General features: G+C 43.0%; 1 protein-coding gene across 5 annotated transcripts in view; it reads left to right on the top strand.

Moving 5' to 3' along the window:
• Nucleotides 1-12,276, top strand: part of Lypd6b (LY6/PLAUR domain containing 6B) — a 159,049-nt gene that overhangs the window by 63,266 nt on the left and 83,507 nt on the right. The gene's annotated exons all lie outside the window — the stretch shown is intronic.

Below are 12,276 nucleotides of genomic sequence, written 5' to 3'. Positions count from 1 at the left end.
GGCACCTTGACCCACAGTGGACTCTGAGCAAGAAGAAATAGATCTAGATTGAGACCTATTGAGATCACTTGTTTGTGTCCATCCTTCCATCTTTCTTTCCATCTTCTTCCTTCTTTTCTTCTTTTCCTTCCTTCCTTCCTTCCTTCCTTCCTTCCTTCCTTCCTTCCTTCCTTCCTTCCTTCCTTCCTCCCTCCCTCCCTCCCTCCCTCCCTCCCTTCTTTCCATCCTTACCTCCTTCTATCCTTTCTTCTATTCTTTTGGACAGGGTATCACTGTGTAGCTATTGCTGACCTGAAATTAGCTTTGTAGAAAGCCTGGGTTAAGCTCTCACAGGGGGAGTTCTTACAGAAGCCAGAGCTTGGCTCCACCCTAGCTCTATGGCTTCTTACCTTGTGATGCAATGTCTTCCTCTGTTGCACATTTCAGCTTCTGAGTTGCTGTGGGCCACACAGCACTTACTAGAGCTGATGTCATGGCTTTTAGACTCCCAGCCTACAAAACTGCAGAGATAAACAAAGCTCATTTGATTGTAAAGAATCCAGTCTGTGGTGCTGTGTTCTTAGCAACAAAGGACTGTGTTGACCCATGCTTTCCTGGACTCCAGAATCTCACCATTTTCCCCCTTGTCTCAGGGACCACTCTTCAATCTCCTTTGCTGAATTTTCTTTCTTATTCCAAATACCAGCATGCACTTGAGTTCAGACTCTAGACACTTTTTCTTTAAATCTTTTAGTAATATCTGCTTTCTATTTTATTATTGAGTAATTACTTTATTGATTTGCCCTTTTTTAAACACATAGAGTGATAACCCTCTTTCTATTCTGCATTGCTAATAATTTTCCTAATAAGCTGTTGAATTTTTACTTTAGTTATTGTCTTTCCATCTAAATAATTTACTTAATTACACAATCAAATACATCATTTAATTTTTTTTGACTTTTGCAATTAAGATAGGAGTTTGGCCAATTGTCATCATGTGAGGTGATCATGTTAAAAATGCAAGAAATAGGGAGGCAGAGGCAGGCAAATTTCAGAGTTCGAGGCCAGCCTGGTCTACAAAGTGAGTTCCAGGACAGCCAGGGCTACACAGAGAAACCCTGTCTCAAAAAACCAAAAACCAAAAAAAAAAAAAAAAAAAAAAAAAAAAAAAGCAAGAAATGGTTTGTATATGACTGTATATGAAAGCCTCTTTTCGTTGTAGGACTGGGCAGTGTAGGTGTTCATCATTATTTGGCCACATTCCTTGGGTCATATAGCTCTGTGCTATTCTGAGCCATAGTCTTACCAAATATCCTTTGTTACTATAACAAGTAGCCATTGCTATGTAACAAAGCATTTATCATCTCTGAACTCCACTGGGCAATTCTAGGTCATTCTCTCATGATGTGTTAGATGTTGACCAAAGCTGCAGTCATCTACAAGATTTTTGGGACTGGAAGATTTACTTCTAAGGTGGTATACATGGGTAGTGTTTGATACTGACAAATAGGTCTCTCTCCACTAGGGCTACTTCACACAGCTCCTGAGAATCCTCATGGCATGTGCTTGGCTTTCCAGTGAAGGCTATATAAGCAACCGAGGAAGAAGAAACTCCAGTGTACTTTCAGAAGTCACATGTCAAAGGTGATCAGAATCCATGCGGTATACGCACCATATTTGCATTATCCTTCCATCTGTTGATGGATGTCTATGTTGATTCTATTTCCTAGATATTGTGAATAGAACAGTTACCAACATGGATGAACAAAATTTTTCATAATAACATAAAAAGAGTCTTTTGGGGATATGCCCTAAAGTGGTAACTAGGTCCTGTGAGCCACACACTGCATGTTCTCATATGCCCATCTTAGTATCTGTTTTTGTATCTGTGCATTTGTGTGGGCGTGACTGTATGAAGATGGTAGGGAATTAGAAAAAGGTCCATGAAAGGAGAGGGGAAAAGAGTTTAGGGAAGAGAAATATAAAGGATATCAGCACCATGTGTGGTGTGAAAGTTAAGGGGGAATGTTGGGGAGAGAGGGTATAAGGGGAAGAAACGGGCAAAGAAAATGAGATCTCAAGCCAAATTTTGGTAATACAAGCTTATAATGCTAGCATTCCTTAAGCTGGAGGCTGGAGCATCCAACATTAGAGCTCTATTCTAGGTGAGCAGGGCTAAAAAAAAATGAGACATTTGTTAAACACACACACACACACACACACACACACACACACACACACGGGAGAGAGAGACAGAGAGAGACAGAGAGAGAGGCAGAGAGAGAGACAGAGAGAGACAAAGAGAGAGAGAGAGGCAGAGAGACAGAGAGAGACAGAGAGAGAGGCAGAGAGACAGAGAGAGAGAGACAGAGAGAGACATAGAGAGACAGAGAGAGGCAGAGCGACAGAGAGAAACAGAGGCGGGGAGGAAGATATTGAGGACTGAAAGTCATCCAGAGTCTTGATGCTTTCTATGACATTTATTTTTTCTCTATGTAAGTTTCAAGATGTCCTCTATCTTCTGAGGGATTGTACAACTATATGAAAAGGTGTTGAATGATGTAGATACTCAGTGGGCTCCTTAAGTATAGAATATCATGGGCTGGTGAGAAATCATTAGTAAGCCGGCATACGGCCAAGCCTGACAACCCAAGTTTAATTACTGGAACACAGCAGTGTCAGAGATAATAACTGACTTCTGCAAGTTGTACTGTGAGCTCCACACACATGCCATAGCACCCCCAATAAACAAACAAACAAACAAATAAATAAATGTAAAAGTATTTTTAAGGTTGCACATTGTCATTTCTACCCAGTTCTATTGGTTATGTGCCTCAGGGTGCGTAGCAGGTGCCGAAGGTGTGAATATCAAACATGATTTGGGACCATTGTAGAGTTGACTGTCACACAAAGACCATTATTTGCTTGAAACATTTTCTTGGGTTTGATAAACAGTTTTAACCATAATTCAGGGATGCCAGCTGATGAGTTCTGGACATTATCGAAAGTGCCACTAGCCTCATACAGGACTGAATATATGGAAAAGGATAGCCTTTTGTGGGTCATTTGCTTGCACACCTGAGAGTCAGAGAGTTTCTGAGACTACAGGTTGCCATGACTTCGGGAACAGTTTCCTTGACTAACCTTGTTATTTGTAAGTTTTTCCACTCTCTTCCCTTTGTAAATATTTTAAAGATAATGGACCAGTCAGGAAGCAAAAGGATCTTGAAAAGAGAGTAGAGATAGCTTCCGCAGGGACAATCATTATGGTGTGATTCACACCTTTTCTGTAAGTTACATCTTATCTAGTCCTTCCATGGGCCAGGCATGGAAGGTGACATCTCCATTTGAAATCAAGCAAACAGATAGAGTAATGCATACAAGGCTATGCAGTGGATGCGTGATCTGAAACTTGAACCAGTGTCTATCATTGAAGGCCAAGGGGAATCTACTGCCTCCTTTTGAATTGTACTAGTGCACACATATGCATACACTCTTTTTTAAATGTTAGGTTTTTTTTAAAAGATTTGTTTATTTTACTTATATAAGTACATTGTAGCTGTCTTCAGACGCACCAGAAGAAGGCATCAGATCCCATTACAGATGGTTGTGAGCTACCATGTGGCTGCTGGGAATTGAACTCAGGACCTTTGGAAAAGCAGTCTGTGCTGAGCCATCTCTCCAGACCCTACTTTCTGATTTACACATACATATGCATACATACATGTGCGTACATGTATGTATATATATGTGTGTATATATTTATGTATATGCATACACCTATACATATATAGTCATTCACGCTCCCCCCATACCCATGCACACACACACACACACACACACACAGACACACACACACGCACACACTATTTGGACATCAGAAAACTGAAAAAACTTTGAAGCTACGCATTATTTGAAAGGCCCTGTCGAAGGTAATTCTGGGCATGAAAACTCTTTCCAGTTGAAATGTGCATTATAAGTGCAGGATCACAGCGTTATTAATCAGCTCAGTGGAGGGGGAAAATGAGCACAATTTCTGTTTTTCTCCTTCAGTCAGGTGATGATAGAGCACCCGCTCATTAATCCTTGCCTCATTAAAACAATAACAGCCAATCCAAGGAATACACTGGAATTGATGTGCAGTTACAGAAGATTACCATTTGCTTAGATGTGGAGTGGAAATAGCACTATTTCAAGTCAGAATGTACTCTGGGATGGTAAATGTTTTAGACAGGAAATCCTGCTAGGCTTAAAACTTCAGGGCAATGTGAAGCCATCAGTTGAACGTTAAGCCATAAAGAGCAGCGTGCCTGTGAAATATTCTGCTGCAATGTCAATGTGGCGTCATGTTTGTTTTCAATAGGAAGACACTGCTTTTGTGACAACCACTATTTCAAGAAAATAGACCTTGGGTACGGGGAAGCACATTTCCCTTGGACTGCCCACCCCTACTCTGGCATGTTCTTCGGTGGCATAGCACATTAACGATGAACTTGAAGACAATCTTGAGAGTGAGCGATGATATGTAGCCCTCATTACATTGCTTTGGCTCCCTGCCCGTAGACACCAGCAGCAAGAGCCTTGATTTCATTTTAAAAGGAGTTAGAAGAATGCGAAGAAGGTCATGGCCATCAATCTGTTATCACTGTGCTAGATGGGCTCTCTTTAAGGGAGGTACGAAGCATATCTTAAAGCCACCGTTGAGGGGTCCAATGACAGAGCTCATCTTGCTGCCTCCCGATGAAAGCATGCAGTGTCTGGGAGAGCCCACGATCACTGCACAACACGAATCGACTGAGAAAATGCTTTTGTTGTAAATCGTTCCAGCTAGAGTCAGCAAATAGTCAGTATATACAGCCAGACATGAATATGAAAGTAGGAAAGTGCATTTTGCCATTCGATGAGGTTTTATTAACTTCACATCGGGGTGAGTGGGTGAGTAGCTGTCGTGCTGAGACCCAATGGCCCCGCTAAAGCTGAGAACGGATTGGAAGGCAGAGTAGAGCCTTGAGGGCCCTGATCTCAGAAGGTAGCCCTGCCACACTAGCTGTAGCCATGAGATTTCCAGGGAGTGTCATGTCCTTTGTCCTATTCCTTTTGCTTTATTTTAAAGGATAATGTACTTCTTTTAAAGAAAATAAAGACTATAGTACTTAGACTCCAGTCCTCCAACACAGGAGTTAGCTCTGTGGGGTTTTTATTTCACTTTTAGATACATGCATATGTTTTTATGAAGTTAAAATTCTGATGCATTTCAAATATGTTTTCTTATCAATGTTAATATAAACTTTGGCAGTTAAAAAGTTTTATCATTAATGTTTCATAGTAATCTTTTTAATTCATCAAGTTGATGTGCTACAATTTAACTATTTTCTTCCTTTTGTACCTTTAAGTTGTAAATTTTCCTTGAGTGAAGATGATAATGAAATAATTCCTTCATAAGGACACCGTGATTTTCGTTTTCTAGGATATTTTCTGAATTTCAGGTTTTGAAGAATGGATTTAGAAGGTCAAGGCCATTTGACTGTTGGTATAACTTACCTTTATAGGTTTGCTTTCTTGAGAGATGTCAAGTGACCTTTCTTCTTTATTTATATTGTTGATTTTGGAGAGGCCAAACTAGCATTCATGAGTAGACAGAATATTGATTTGCCACCTAACCAAGTGTGATAATTATGTCAATAATGGCTTGAACAAGATGCAGACGTCATACCACTGACTCTTCATTCCTTCCCATTTCCCAACTAGCAGTCCCCTGGTGCAGGCAGGGGACACTACCCTCACAGAGTGATTTCATTGCCTGAATGTCGATGTGAAATGTCCCCGTATTTGGATGCAGGTCCCCAACTGATGATATAGTTTTGGGAGGTTGTACAACCTTTAAGAGTCAGGGCCCTGAGAATGATAGGTTTGCTGCTGCCTGTGCCCTTGGGGTTAGAGGTGAGGTGGCAAGGAATCAATGGCACAGACTCCAACAGCAGGTGAGAAACGCTGCAAGCTCTCTGAACACTGCTGCAAGCTCCTTTAATACCCTCCCCCTCCCCACCACCCCGTGCCCTATTGGTCCCAAGAAAGCATCTCTTCTAAACAGCAGTTCCTGATTGGCTGTCTGTGCCAGCAAGCCTTGGTCTCTCAGGCAGTCCTCAATTAGGTCCTCCTGCAGGAGATGCTTTTGTCTTGTCATCCACAGGACTTCTGGCTTCACTCCTCATAACAGCCTACCCACTTCTACAACCCTCTAAGTTCCCATATCTCCCTATGCCATGTTTGGTGGAATGATGTTTCTTGTGTTGGCTGCACACTACACAGCTTGTCTGGGAAAGAACCTGATGGCCAGATAGCATTCTGGAAGCTGGCTGAGGGCCTCTGGGTGTTTATGAATTTTGGGGTTTGTGGGTTCAATATAAACAAATTCTGGATCATTAGATTACTGTTTAAGGCTTGAGCACTGGGGTGTGATTTTAGCGCCTATACCTGCGTATAGGTTCTCGTTCACATTCATTTCAAATAGAAAGAATTGCTTTTAATCCCTCCTTCTCTGCATCCCTCTCTGTCATGGATTTGGTTTACCACTTGGATTATGCTAACTGGGTTCCCAAAATTGCAAGAGAATCCTGTATGCTGATTCTGATGCTAAGGGTCCCTGCCCCCCAGTTGGTTCTGATTAGTAAATAAAGTTGCCCGTTAGCCAGTGGCTAGGCAAGGAGACAGAGGCGGGACTTTAGGATTCGTGGGTAAGGGGACAGAGTGAAGAAGGAGGATTTAGAACAGCCATTCCAGGAAAGCAGAAAGATCAGGCCTGACAAGGGCAGGACAGATAAACAGACAGACAACATGTAAGAGTCAGGCATCATGGCTCAGGGGGGCTGTAGGCCTGGGTCCGGGGAAACCAGGATAGAATATAGGTTTTAGTAAGTAATGATTCAGGAATATCGGATCAGAGAGTGTGCTAGCCGCATGGAAGTTTGGGAGTGGCCCTGTCATTGAGCTGCTTAGGGCCTATTACAATATAAAGCTGCATGTGTGTCCAGAACATTGGGGTATGTAGCGAGGAACTTGAACCACTGCGGCCGGGGCAGTTTAGTAGTTTTAATTGCAGACTGCAATACTTGTTTCCCTCCCTCCCTTGTACCCCATTTCCTTACTTTTCTTTTCCTCCTTAAGGTATTGGGGCTCAGGTAGAACATTACACATGCTAGGCAAATACCGTACCACTGAGCTACATCCCTAGGTAAAAATAAAGATTTTTCATAAATGACCCCCCACACTGTTTACAGTTGATGACTGCTGCGCTGCTGGTCACAAAGCCAGTCAACAAAGAAAAGTTACCCAGTGGGTCTCCTAGGAACTTGGGTGGGAGAACCCACTCATCACTTGGACCCTGGAAGGGAATGCCTGATGAGGGCAACAGGGCTCTTGCCATGGCAAACAGTGCTGGCTACATCTTCATTGGACAGCAGTGTGTTTGGCAGAGCCTCAGACAACACGTTAAATTAATGAGACCCATCTGCATGCTACTGGCTTTATGCCTCGCTTCAACCTGTTCTTTGGTTTGTGTGAGGGTGCTATCACTACAGATCTTGTCCCTGAGTTTTTGTTGGTAGTTGTCTAGGTAGCACACTAATAAGAATAATTAAGGTTAATACTGAGGTAGCCACGGAAAGCAAGCACTCTCCTTTAAAAATGTTCTATCCATAACTCAAGTCATGTAATTGGTGTGCAGAGGGAAGGATATCAAACTGGTGACCCGGGTCTCTGTGAACTGACTTAAGCAAGGAAGGCAGAGATAGATAGATAGAATGACTTTTAAAAATGCTTTTAAAAGGTCTTATGAATCTTCCTCCCAATATTTCTGAAAGGTTTGAGTGGTCTAATAGTCTGTACTGAGGAGATGTCTGCATGCTATTACCCACCTGGCTCACTTGCACTGTGCTTTTTAATTCTTTCCTGTGACATGCGAAGACTGATCTTCCCACGTCCATGGCTTCATAATGAACTCTCATAAATAATCCCTGATTCAAACAACTTGACTCCTAGCACTTGGGAGGCAGAGGGAGGCAGGTGGAGCCTGGTGAGTTCAAGGCCAGCCTGGTCTATAGAGCACATTGCAGCACAGCCAGGGCTACACAGAGAAACTGTCTCAAAAACCAACCAAGCAACTAACCAACTAACCAACCAATCAACCAACTAACCAACCAACCAACCAAACCAAATAATAATCACTGCCTCTTTTTCTAAGGTATAAATTCCATTTTCTGAAAAATAATAGTCTCCAGTTTTTGACTCTTACTGTACTATCTAAGAATGCTTAAATTCTAGGCTTTTTGGGGATTACCAACATGTAATTCTTTTTGGGTACAGAACAAACTGCATGTGCCAGCATAATTTTTTCCTGTTTGGGAGAGAACAGTTTGCTGATAGCAGATAATACATACACTCATACATACACACACACACACACACACACACACTCAGGGCAAGTATACGCCCATGGGAAACACAGGTGGTGTGCGCTGGGCATTTAGTGCATAAGTCTGTTCTGTAGGCAGGGGTTGTGAAACACTGTATAAGTTGGGATCATCCGATACTACTAACAGGTGTTCATGCAAGAGTAGTCTTGTGTTTTCAGCCTTGCATCCTTAGCAACCCACAGAACTGGGATCATTTCTAACGCCTCTGAAGTTGAAGTGGCAGGGCAGTCACCAATTGTTATTGTGGCTGTTCACTAATTCCTCTAATGGAGTTCATCAAGGTGACAGATAATCCAAAAAGCAGATAGCTCATAAATCAGGCGGCCCTGTCAAAGAACTGCGAGTCTCCGTTTCTCTCCAGCCAGTGACCTTTCTGCTTGTTTGCATTAGGATTATGAGAAAGAGAGCCTGGATTCCACAGGCTCAGATACCATTTACAACGTTGCTCCACCCTCTCCCAGGCCACACCCATCAGCCAGGTAACAGGAAAATGAGATGAACGAATGGCCATTTAAGATTTCTTTCAGTAATTTATCCAGAGCTGACCTTGCTGGGATGGGTTCTAAGGGTTGGATGGTCCAGTTCCATCTGCCAGAGCCTCTAGCAGGAAGTTGGGCTTTTCTGCCAAACGGACTTTTCACATTACCCCTCTTACTCCCCACACCGAAACCTCACCACTGGTAAAACCCAGGAGGGCAAACACATCCTTGCCGACCAGTTCATGTAGCCACTTTACAAATTGCTAATCTCAAAGCCTGTTTGCCAGTCAAACAGTGCCCTCCCCAGAAAAACCTTCCACACACAGAACCACGCCTGGCCTGCAGTTAGGATGAAGGGATTACTTTCTAGTCTTGGCTAGGGTTTCAGCTGCCAGAATACCTTCCTCCTGGAAGCCTGCTCCCTGCTGCAGCCCCCTCTCCTCGCTCGGGGAAACCACCCTGCCGCCAGGGGGTGTTCATTCTGTTAAAAGGACTACTCCCCTATCTAAATCACAGTGTTGAGGGAGTGTCTTAAGGAAGGGTTAGGGTGGGAGGAAGCGGTAGGGAGTCCTGGTGCTTGTCCAGGTGACAGGGGACCATGAATCCCTGTGTGTTCTGCGAGTTCAGGCGATATCCAAGGGGTATCCTCTGAGTACTTCAGTGCCACCAGTCTCTAGACTTGTATGCTGTTCTTGACAAGCATCTTAGTTCAGATCTCTTTCCAGCACCACGTTATAGACGTTGGATTTGTTATTTGTTAGGAACATTTAAAGCATCCGTGTGTCAGCTTCTTTCCTTCCTTTTCTACTCTTTGAGCTTCCTCTGGGCTCAGTTTCCTCCTTCCTGAGGTATAGTATTTAGGAGTCCCGCTCACGAAGTTCTGTTGGTAGTAACACCAGTTCTTGCCTATAGGAAACTGAATGTACTTCCCTCTCATCGTGGAGCCATAACTTTGCTGTGTCTTTTGTTAACAGCTGAGAGGCCCCTATCTTGACCTGTGATGTTGCCGTAGAAACCGCTGCCACTAGAGTTGTTACCCATCGTGGCTTCTTTTCTGTCACGATCACGGTTAGGTCTTCTGCAACGGCTCCTCAGTATACATTGATGAGGAACACATTTTATTTCTTCTTCTTGGGGTGGGGGGTATTTTCTGAGCATTTGCTTTTCATTGGTTCCATAAAAATCTCAGCCCTCCCCAACCCCTGTCCTGCATCCTGACCACTTCTAGACTGCTTACAGATTACCGCCATCCCAAGCCACAGCTGAACCCATCCAGTGACTTTAACTTGAGTGATTTTTTTTTATCGATGCTATTGTTATACAAAGTTTTCTTTCGCTAGTTAGCAAATCCTTCTGGCAATTTCCTAAAGTCAGTTTCGACTGTTTGTCTTTCATTGTGTATTGCAGTACTGCATATTTCAATATTTGGTAATCAAGGTGTGGTTCCTATCAGTTCATCCGACTCTCATTATGCTGCTTTGCTTCCTTGTGTTTCAGGGAGCTTATATTTAATTAAATTTAATTTATAGAAATAACAAGGGCCCGCGGAGAGATTTGTTTCTCGTGCTTGGAGCGGTGAGGAAGGAAAACCTGGGATTGTCTTAGCGCTGTCTAGGGTCTTGGCTTGCTGCACACATTTCTGCTTTGCCATGCCTAGGGTCTGGGACTCAGTTTCTCCTTCCAGAAACAGAATGGCTTCTCCTCTCAAAGTCTCATTGCATATGTGCTATTTACCCTTTGTATTTACTGCCCCCTCCCTTCTCTTCCCTTGTTCTCATCTCTCCCTTATTCCCCGCTCCTTTTCTTTTCTGTGTATATGTGTCTACTGATGTACATTTTTCTAGAGCTGGAGCTTATGACATAGTGCAGCATCTTGTTTGTTGTGAGCATGGCCCTACCATTGAGCCACACCTATATCTATCCTTTGTGGAAAATTCCCTTACTTTTTTGATGGTTAAATATGCACTATGATATTTTCTTAGTGTATTTATGTGGGGTCTTATTGTATCATTAGCACACGGGTCTTGTAGACTATAGGTTGAAACATAAAAACGGATCTCAGGAGATCATGTTTGAGTCCTTGTCTTCTTCCAGTTTTAGCGAATATGTTGCAAAACCTTGGGAATGTGCCGCTCTGTTTGGTGTTTTGAGACAGGGGTTCTCTGTGTAGCCCTGGCTGTCCTAGGACTATCTCTGTAGACCAGGCTGGCCTCAGACTCACAAGAGACCACCTGATTCTGCTTTCCAAATGCTGAAATTAAAGGTGTGAATCGCCACTGCCCAGGAAGAAATTGGCTTATGAATATAATGCTCTTTTTTTTTTTGGAGAATTTCATATGTGAGCATTATATTTACATGATTTCCACCTCAAACTCTTATTCCTCCAGCCCTCTCTAATCTCTATCAAATCTATAACTTCTTCGTTATTGTTGTTACCTCCTGTCTTCAACAGGACTTACATGTCACAGAGAGGAAGATGGTCAGGCATCCTTTTTGAATGCATGGCTTATCATTCACACAGGAAAAGAGGAAACAACCTACAGCAAATGAATCTAACAACACAACAACTCAGCTCTAAGTGAGGCCATCAGTATTGGGAGGGAGGATGGAGCCAGAGACAGCGGGCAGAGGTCGCAGGAGTCTAGTTTTGAGATCTGCTTGCAGAAGGCTGTTTAGCTGCGTGTTGCCCCTGTGGTGAAGGCAAGCCAATGAGATGCACATCACCTGCCTTTGGCTTTTGTTTGATAGCCTATTCTAGTTTCAGTCTTTTCTGGTGTTCTGATCCCCTTGATTGTAAACCAGAAGAAAATCTGATGAGAACAACATCAGCCACCTGTCTCTAGGGGAGAAAGGCAGCGCTCACCTGGGTATCCTGTCTCTTTTCTGTTGCAGAGTTATGAATAATCCCTGATTGCTGTCGTGCTGAGTGGGTAAATGACAAAGGGCAGAGGGAATTTTGGTGTCAGACGCCTGTTTTCTCCAACTCTGCTGCATGGATATATTCTAAAGCCACAGAGAGCCATTGGTGATGGTTTACTGGGGACTCGGAAGGCAAGGATGAACAAATGATGCATTTAGAAGGAATTCTAAAAGGGCCACCTTCCTTAGCTTTCTAAGATCATAATAGGAAAAGGAGAAGGATAATTTTTGTATTTCCGAGAGCTAAAGTTGTAGTGAGAGGTTTGGTTTCTTTAAAACCCCACATATGTTATATATGTTTTCTGCTTTAATCCCCCGTGTGGGATATGGATGGGTCTGCTTCAGTTCGTCCACAGTTGTCAACTATGATTGTCTTGTGCTGGGGGGTGGAGGTGGGAAAAGTGGAGTGATTTTTTTTTTTTTTTTTG

The sequence above is a fragment of the Mus caroli genome, unplaced genomic scaffold (assembly GCF_978045245.1).
Source record: "Mus caroli unplaced genomic scaffold, Mus_caroli_1 scaffold_2, whole genome shotgun sequence".
Lineage (NCBI taxonomy): Eukaryota > Metazoa > Chordata > Mammalia > Rodentia > Muridae > Mus > Mus caroli.
The sequence above is the reverse complement of the archived record's forward strand: the minus strand, read 5'-3'. Positions and strand labels throughout refer to the sequence as shown.